The 7,962-nt window shown below is 46.8% G+C and overlaps 1 pseudogene; it reads right to left on the minus strand.

Annotated features, from left to right (window-relative positions):
* Positions 1–4,146: 4,146 nt before the first annotated feature.
* LOC147974671 (protein FAR1-RELATED SEQUENCE 5-like) lies at positions 4,147–6,662 on the minus strand (annotated as a pseudogene).
* Positions 6,663–7,962: the final 1,300 nt, after the last annotated feature.

Below are 7,962 nucleotides of genomic sequence, written 5' to 3' on the forward strand. Positions count from 1 at the left end.
GAGTGGCATGGACTAGAGGATGTGGAACCCCTTCAAGATGCTAAGGACAAAGGATTGGCTCAAGCTTCAAGATCAAGACTCTACATTTTCTATTTTAGTGATCCAAGATCACATTGAGTCTATAGGTAAAGCCAATACTATCAAGAGGGGATGAGGTGTTGCTTAATGGCTTGCTTGCTCAAAGTGCTTAGTGATATGCTCCAAAACCCTCAACTACCTTCCCACATCCACATATGACCTAAACCAAAAGTCAAACTCGGCCCACCGATTCTATCTATCCGGCGCCACCGAGTTTCAGATGTCATAGCCACTGCCACAAACCCTAGAAAATCGGTTTCACCGATAGGGATCTCGGTCTCACGAAGATGGGATTGTAATCTCTCTGTGTATGTCCATTACCAAAATCGGTCTCACTGGGTTTGAGCAATCGATACTACCGAGATTACAATGCAAACCCTCTGGTTAGCTTATTACCAAAATCGGTCCCACCGAGTTTGTGTAATCGGTCTCACCGAGTTTGCCTGACCAACTCTCTGGTTAGCTTATTACCAAAATCGGTCCCACCGAGTTTGTGTAATCGGTCACACCGAGATTACGTTATGCCCTAACCCTAACCATATCGGTCCTACCGAGTTGCATCTCAGTCCCACCGAAAATCCTAACGGTCACTAAGTTCGCTGAATCGGTCCGACCGAGTTTAACCATTCGGTCCCACCGAGTTTGGAAAACTGTGTGTAACGGTTAGATTTTGCGTGGAGGCTATATATACCCCTCCACCCACTCTTCATTCGTGGAGAGATCCATCAAAACATACCTACACTTCCAATACACATTTTCTGAGAGAGAACCACCTACACTTGTGTTGAGGTCAAGATATTCCATTCCAACCATATGAATCTTGATCTCTAGCCTTTCCCAAGTTGCTTTCCACTCAAATCTTCTTTCCACCAAATCCAAATCCTGTGAGAGAGAGTTGAGTGTTGGGGAGACTATCATTTGAAGCAGAAGAGCAAGGGGTTCATCATCAACACACCATTTGTTACCTCTTGGAGAGTAGTGTCTCCTAGATTGGCTAGGTGTCACTTGGGAGCCTCCGACAAGATTGTGGAGTTGAACCAAGGAGTTTGTAAGGGCAAGGAGATCGCCTACTTCGTGAAGATCTACCGCTAGTCAGGCAAGTCCTTCGTGGGCGACGGCCATGATGGAATAGACAAGGTTGCTTCTTCATGGACCCTTCGTGGGTGGAGCCCTCCGTGGACTCGCGCAACCGTTACACTCCGTGGATTGAAGTCTCCATCAGCATGGATGTACCATAGCACCACCTATCGGAACCACGACAAAAACATCCGTGTCTCCAATTGCGTTTGAATACTCCAAACCCTTCTCTTTACATTCTTGCAAGTTGCATGCTTTACTTTCCGCTGCTCATATACTCATTGCATGCTTGCTTGATATGTATTGTGTTTGTTAAACTTGTTCTTAAACTCCACTTAAACTTAAGAATATTAAAAACTGCAACTTTTGGCACTTAGTTTCTAATCACCCCCCTCTAGACACCTCTTCTCAATCCTTTCAGCACCCCCGACAAGCCAGCCAACCACACCAACAGGGATTGTTGGGTGTTAAAGCAGGCCGGCAAGTTAAATGCCGAAAACAAAGATAAGGGGTCTCATAGCGATGACGAGGAGGAGCACCGGCAGCCGAACACCGGAGGACAGAAGAGGTCCCCCTCACAAGTGCAGATGGTGAACATGATATACGCAACCCACATCCCCAAGAGGGAGCGGAAGCGTGCGCTCAGGGACGTACATGCGTTGGAGCCAGTCGCCCCAAAGTTCAACCGATGGTCCTCATGTCCAATCACCTTCGATCGCAGGGACCACCCCACTAGTATTCGTCATGGCGGATTCACCGCACTGGTCCTAGACCCAATCATTGATGGATTTCACCTCACTCGAGTCCTTATGGATGGCGGCAGTAGCCTGAACCTACTTTATCAGGACACAGTGCGCAAAATGGGTATAGACCCCTCAAGGATCAAACCCACAAAAACGACCTTTAAAGGCGTCATACCAGGTGTAGAGGCCCATTACACAGGCTCAGTCACATTGGAAGTGGTCTTCGGATCCCCGGATAACTTCCTAAGCGAAGAGATAATCTTCGATATAGTCCCGTTCCGCAGTGGCTATCATGCACTGCTCGGGCGAACCGCATTTGCGAGATTCAATGTGGTACTGCATTATGCATATCTCAAGCTCAAGATGCCAGGACCTCGGGGGGTCATCACAGTCAATGGAAACACAGAGCGCTCTCTCCACACGGAGGAGCACACTACGGCCCTCGCAGCAGAAGCGCAAAGCAGCCTCTTAAGGAAATCCATCAGTTCGGCGATTCAAGACCCAGACACCTTCAAGCGCGCCCGGAGTAATCGGCAACAAGACCGCCTGGCACGTTCCAAGCTCGCATAGCAATGCGGCCCCCACCCCAGTCCTAGCCAAACGGTTAAATCTGTGCCCCGCGTACATAATTACGCATTGAAAATACCATGGGCACAGGTGGGGAGGGGGCACGATTGCGGCACGCCCCAAGACGCGGCTCAACCGCACTAGGGGCTTCCCGCCTTATTATTTTTTTTCTCTCGTTCAGGACTTCACTCTCTGGAAACACCGTCCGGCAGTATGTTCGCCGGACACACGATACAACAACCACGGAGGCAGAAAGCTACGTCGCATCATGGAATTCCTAGGTGGATTACGATAACGAGTGAAATACTTGCTTTAATACCATTCCTCAGCTTACCCTTGGAGGGGACATGTGTAACGCCCCAAGACCGGAGCTTCAGATGCCTTCCATGTTTCCGGGTTTCGTCGTGTGTTTTGTTTGGTTCATCGTTTTCATATTTGCATCATGTGCATTTGCATCATGTCATCATGTCATCATGTCTTTAATCTTTGCATCTCAAACCAAATAATTAAATCGTATGGATTTTTCAGTCCATTTAAACCGAGGGAGTTCACCTGGTGATTTCTCTATATAACATATCCTCCTAATAATTATGGAGCTATTATTAAATATTCCGTTCTTTTGGAATTAACCATTGACACGCTTTGCAAATAAATCCCAATGCCTTTGTTATCTCAATTTTTGATCTCCGACTTGTCCTCATATTCTTTTATCGTTTTATCGAGGCTCTTCCTAAATGTTCAACATTTTTGGGAACTTCGGATCCCTACTCCTTTCAAACGAGTTGAATTAAATTCAAATACATTTGAATTTAATCTTTCAATCTTGGCCATTTCTGTTTTCGCGGAAAGAGCACATTTTTGTGAATCCGGGGAAATATCCCCATGCTCCAATTCTGTCCCTAACCCTCCCTTCTTCTTTTTTCACTAATGTTTTTTGCTGCTAAAGAAATATGAGGGGGAGGGAGAGGTCTGCCAGGCCGGCCTGCTTCCCCACTCCTCTCTAGGGCCCATGCCTAGGCCCAACCAGCCGCCGGCTCCAAGGCCATCTCTCGCAGCCCACTGCTCTAACCCTAGGCGTTCGCTCCCTCCCCCCCCCCCCCCCGATCCACCTCGCGCCTCCAGAAACAGGGAACCGCTCTCGACCCTCCTCTGCCCGATTCCATCTCCCCGATCCCCTCGTTCTCCGGCGCAGATTCTCTAACTTGCTTATAGCAAGTCAGAGGCAGCCTTGAGGCAGCTGGATGCCGTTTCTTTTCCACCGTGTGTCCCCTGCTCTGTTTCATGTTTCCTTCCCTCACACAACACAGTTCAGCCAGGCCAGCCCACATAAGCGACAAGGGAGGCCCATTCGGGAGCAAACAGCCCAGCTGCAGCGACAAGTGCATCTATGGACAGTTAACTGAATGTAAACAGCAGAATAGAACAGAACATATTCAGATTGGATAGAAACCTATAAAAATACTCCGTTTTCAACCAGAATTCAACCAAAATCAACCAGAATACAAACAGTAGTCATGATACAAATAACCATAATAACCTCCAACAAAATATAGTACTAGAGCTGCAGGTTCTACACAAAAGAACACCATTTTGTAGTGTTTTTCACAAATTTCTTCAAGCTGAACATATTCAGGCCAAAAGAAGAAGATGGACTATCTTCTTCTTGTCATGAAATAGGAACCTAAAGAAGATCTCCAAAATCCATATCATCAATTCCATTAGAACCCTGCAAAGAAAGAGGATCAAAATGAAACGTTAGAATAGAATAGTAGTTTCGAGAAGATACAACAACATTTAAAGTACCATTAGCAAGTCTGTGTAGCTCCTGAATGCATTGCTGGCATTATTAGCATTTTCAGTTGTTGCTTGAGTTTCTCCACCAACTTGATTCTCTTTCTCTTGCTGCTGCACAAAGAAACCCAACAAATTTATATATGATGTAGTAATAAATAAGTACACTAAATTGCAAGAATTTTCAGCAAGATACACTAGATTCCTTTGGGTCTTTCTTTTTGTACTTGCATGTCTTCTCGATCCAAGGTTTATGTCTCTTTGAACTTTTCGGTTGAACCTCTTTTTTCTTGAGGCGTGTAGAACTAAGCAAACCCTCATCTTGTTGAACATTAGGCTGCACATTAGAGGATTCACTCAAAATACTTCTAGATATCCTTAGTTTTTCCCGTACTTGCTTGGCAAGGATGTCCAATGCATTGTCCACCAACAAGATACATTCCGGATCGCTTGCGGCTTCACTTGCAAAGTCATGAAATTTGTGAGAAACAAACTTGTACCGCAACATAGCATCCAATTTTGGATCTTCAATTATATCCCTTCCTTTGGTATCTTGTATAGTTCCAGATTTTGCTTCTCGGGTCCATCTCTTTAAAATATAATGGTTTGGCAATAACTTGATATTCATCAAGTCAAGAACTTTTAAAGCATGCGCACACAATACTCCGGTCCTTTTAAACTGAAAACAGCTACAAGAAGCCGTTTGCTCCAAAGGATCACCGACAACTATGCGCTCTAGTTAGGAACTCAAATCACCATTAGCCCTCACAATTGTAACAACATATGTATTATCTCCATCCAATGCTCTACTACATGCAGCCATGGATCTTCTATATTCAGATTTGAATGCTTCAAATATGGTCGGTGTGTAAGCTTCGCTTGTTTGCAACAACATAGGAGTCTCCATCCCTATTCTAGGCAGTTTTTTAGTAGCTTCAAATTCTGCATCCTTGTAACTTTTTCCTTGCACAGCCCTTTCAAAATGTTTTTAGAAGCGAATGATGTCAAAATCTGATTTGAGAAGTTTTTTCAAATCACTATTGAAACTCTCACTTAATTGTGTGCTTCTCATTCCCAATGTGAAAACATCCCTCATGTAACATTCAGTCCACTTTTCTTTTAACTTGTAGATGCTATCTAGCCATGAGGCCTTCTTCTTATCCACCTTATCTCTCATGATGTCAAATGCCTCTTCAAAGGCTGCCTTGTCCTCAATATTATACATACAAGCGCTGAAATCTAAGAGGATATGAGGTTCTTCATCTTCCTCTTTATCTTCAACTTTGCTATTGCACAAGTGCTTGACGGCATTTTCCATGATGTGGTAGGTGCACAAGCCATGCCATGCTTGGGTGAAAACATCCCCAACAGCCAATCCCATTGCCGTGTCTTGATCGGTAAATATAGCTCTAGGTTGCTTTCCGTTGTGTGCCTCTACAAAAGCCTCAAATAACAATTTGAAAGAGCCACGTGTTTCATCAAACAAAAGAGCAGCACCAAAAATAACGGTCTCTCTAAAATGATTGAATCCGACGAAAACACCAAAAGGCCTATATTCTTTGTTTGTGCCAAAAGTAGTGTCAAAGGCGATAACATCTCCAAAGTCTGCATAACCAATGCACATCTTTGCATCAGCCCAGAATATAGTACTTATTTGTTCTTTGGAATCCAATTGTAAAGTATACTGGAAAGACGGATTCTCAGCCTGCTTTTGTTGAAAATACTTCAACATGCTTCCCGCCTGACCATATGCTAACTCTCTTTGGCGCCTGCTCTGCAAGTGATTTTTGTGATCACGAGGCGTGTAGCTGAGATTCATTGGCCCCCAACAAGGCGACTAGCCAAGTCATGTGCATGCCTTGGTCTAATTCCAGAGTCATCGGCAGCCTCAATTTCAACGGCTTGCAATTCTGAAATCCTTTGTTGTGATGACATCAAATGGAAAGTTTGTGGTAAGTAGACACCATGATTGTGAGCAAGCACTACCTCCACCACTTCATAATGTCCTGCCACTCGATCTAATGAAAGACACATATGGACATCACAATCTGTTCTTGTTTCAGCTCTAGGGTTCTTTGTGAGATGATCCCTCTTGTCTTGTACTCGACGACCCTCCTTTGCACACATATATCTACATGAAGTTACCACTCCATCAATTTTACTTTTCCAACTTGACCTTTTTTTGACCTCAAAACCTGCCCGGCCTCCATAGTTAACCCAAAATGACCATGCCTCAGCCAAGTCTGTGAATTTCTGACCAACTTGAGGTAAGGACGTACGAATCACATTCTCCCTGCACCAAAATAAATATATAGGTAATTCCAGTGTAAGCCTAACTTTCTAAAGATCTAGATGTCAGCAAAGGAATTCCAGTGTAAGCCTAACTTACTTGTTGGTTTCTACCATTATCTCTTAATTTGAAGACATGAACTCAATAATTACTGCAGGAATCATGAACAAATACAAGTAAGAAAATTTCCAATTTGTGAAGAAAATACAAGACAAAGAGGGGAGATTTGTGGTTGCTACCTGTAATCTGGAAGGAGGAGGAGGAGGAGGAACGATGGCTGGAATCGATCGCCAGAAGTTTTCCTCGATCGGCCAGCTGATTTCCTTGGAGTTGCCGCAGCGATCGCCCAAAGCTGAGACAGCGCGCGACAGAGCAGCGCAGCACATGTTTCCCCGCCAAAATTCTCTCGTGCTCCCGCCTGAAGTTTTGTTTTCCCTCCACTGTGTGGAAGTAGGCCTTTAGGTGGGCTATGAAATCTGGGCTGGGCTGCTTATTTTAGGCTGAGTGAGGGATTGAAAGAAGCAACCGACCGATCGAGAACGAGCGGCATCTGGCGTGCGCTGGGCTGCCTCTGACTTGCTATAAGCAAGTTAGAGAATCTGCGCCGCTCGTTCTCTCCCTCGATCCCTTTCCTCGTTTCCCCTCGCTGCGCCGCCACGAGAACCCCGTGCCCGATCCCTTTCCTCCTCCCGTCGACCCTCTCCCTCTCGTCTCCTAGCTCGCACCATGCACCTCCTCCATGGCCTTCCTCCACCCCTGGCCTGCTACCCACCTCCTCGACCCGCCACCAGAGAGGAGTCCCGCTCTGTCCCTCTCGTCCTCCTCCTCTGTGCCGAGCCACCTCCATGGCCGCCGAGCCACCACCTTACGCCGCCCGTTCAACGCCCCATTGCTGCGTCCTGCTTCGCCCGACGCCGCTGCGCGCCAAGTCTCAACCGGAGCACCGCGCTTCTGCCGTCGCCGCACCAAGCTCCCTGCTCCTGCCGCCGGAGCCCTGCACCAGGCTCGACCCCGAGCAGCACCGCTCCGCTTCTCCACTGGAGCTCTTCTCCCGTGCGCCGTCGCCGTCCAAGTCCAGCAAGCCACCGCACCGCTGCCTTGCTGCAGCTGCTCCTTCGCTATTCCGTTCTGCTGCCTCCCGCGTCCGGTCGCCACCGGTGCCCACGACCAGCGTTGTGCCTCTGCTCGTGGATGCCGCTGCCAGTGTGCGCACCCTGCTGCTACTTTGTTGGCCGCCTCCCTTCGTTGACCACCAAGAACCGAGGCCTATTTTGTTGCTTCGTTTGGATGCGTCAAGTTCCTCTACGATCCGTGCACGCCTCTGGATTCTTCCAAGTTCCAACGATGTTTTTGTACAACTATGCCACGGAGACCAAGACTGGCAAGTCCACACGGGATCCTGAACGACTACTTCCA

Source organism: Triticum urartu, chromosome 4A (genome assembly GCF_056163025.1).
Source record: "Triticum urartu cultivar PI428250 chromosome 4A, HENAU_Tu73, whole genome shotgun sequence".
NCBI classification, from domain to species: Eukaryota; Viridiplantae; Streptophyta; class Magnoliopsida; order Poales; family Poaceae; genus Triticum; species Triticum urartu.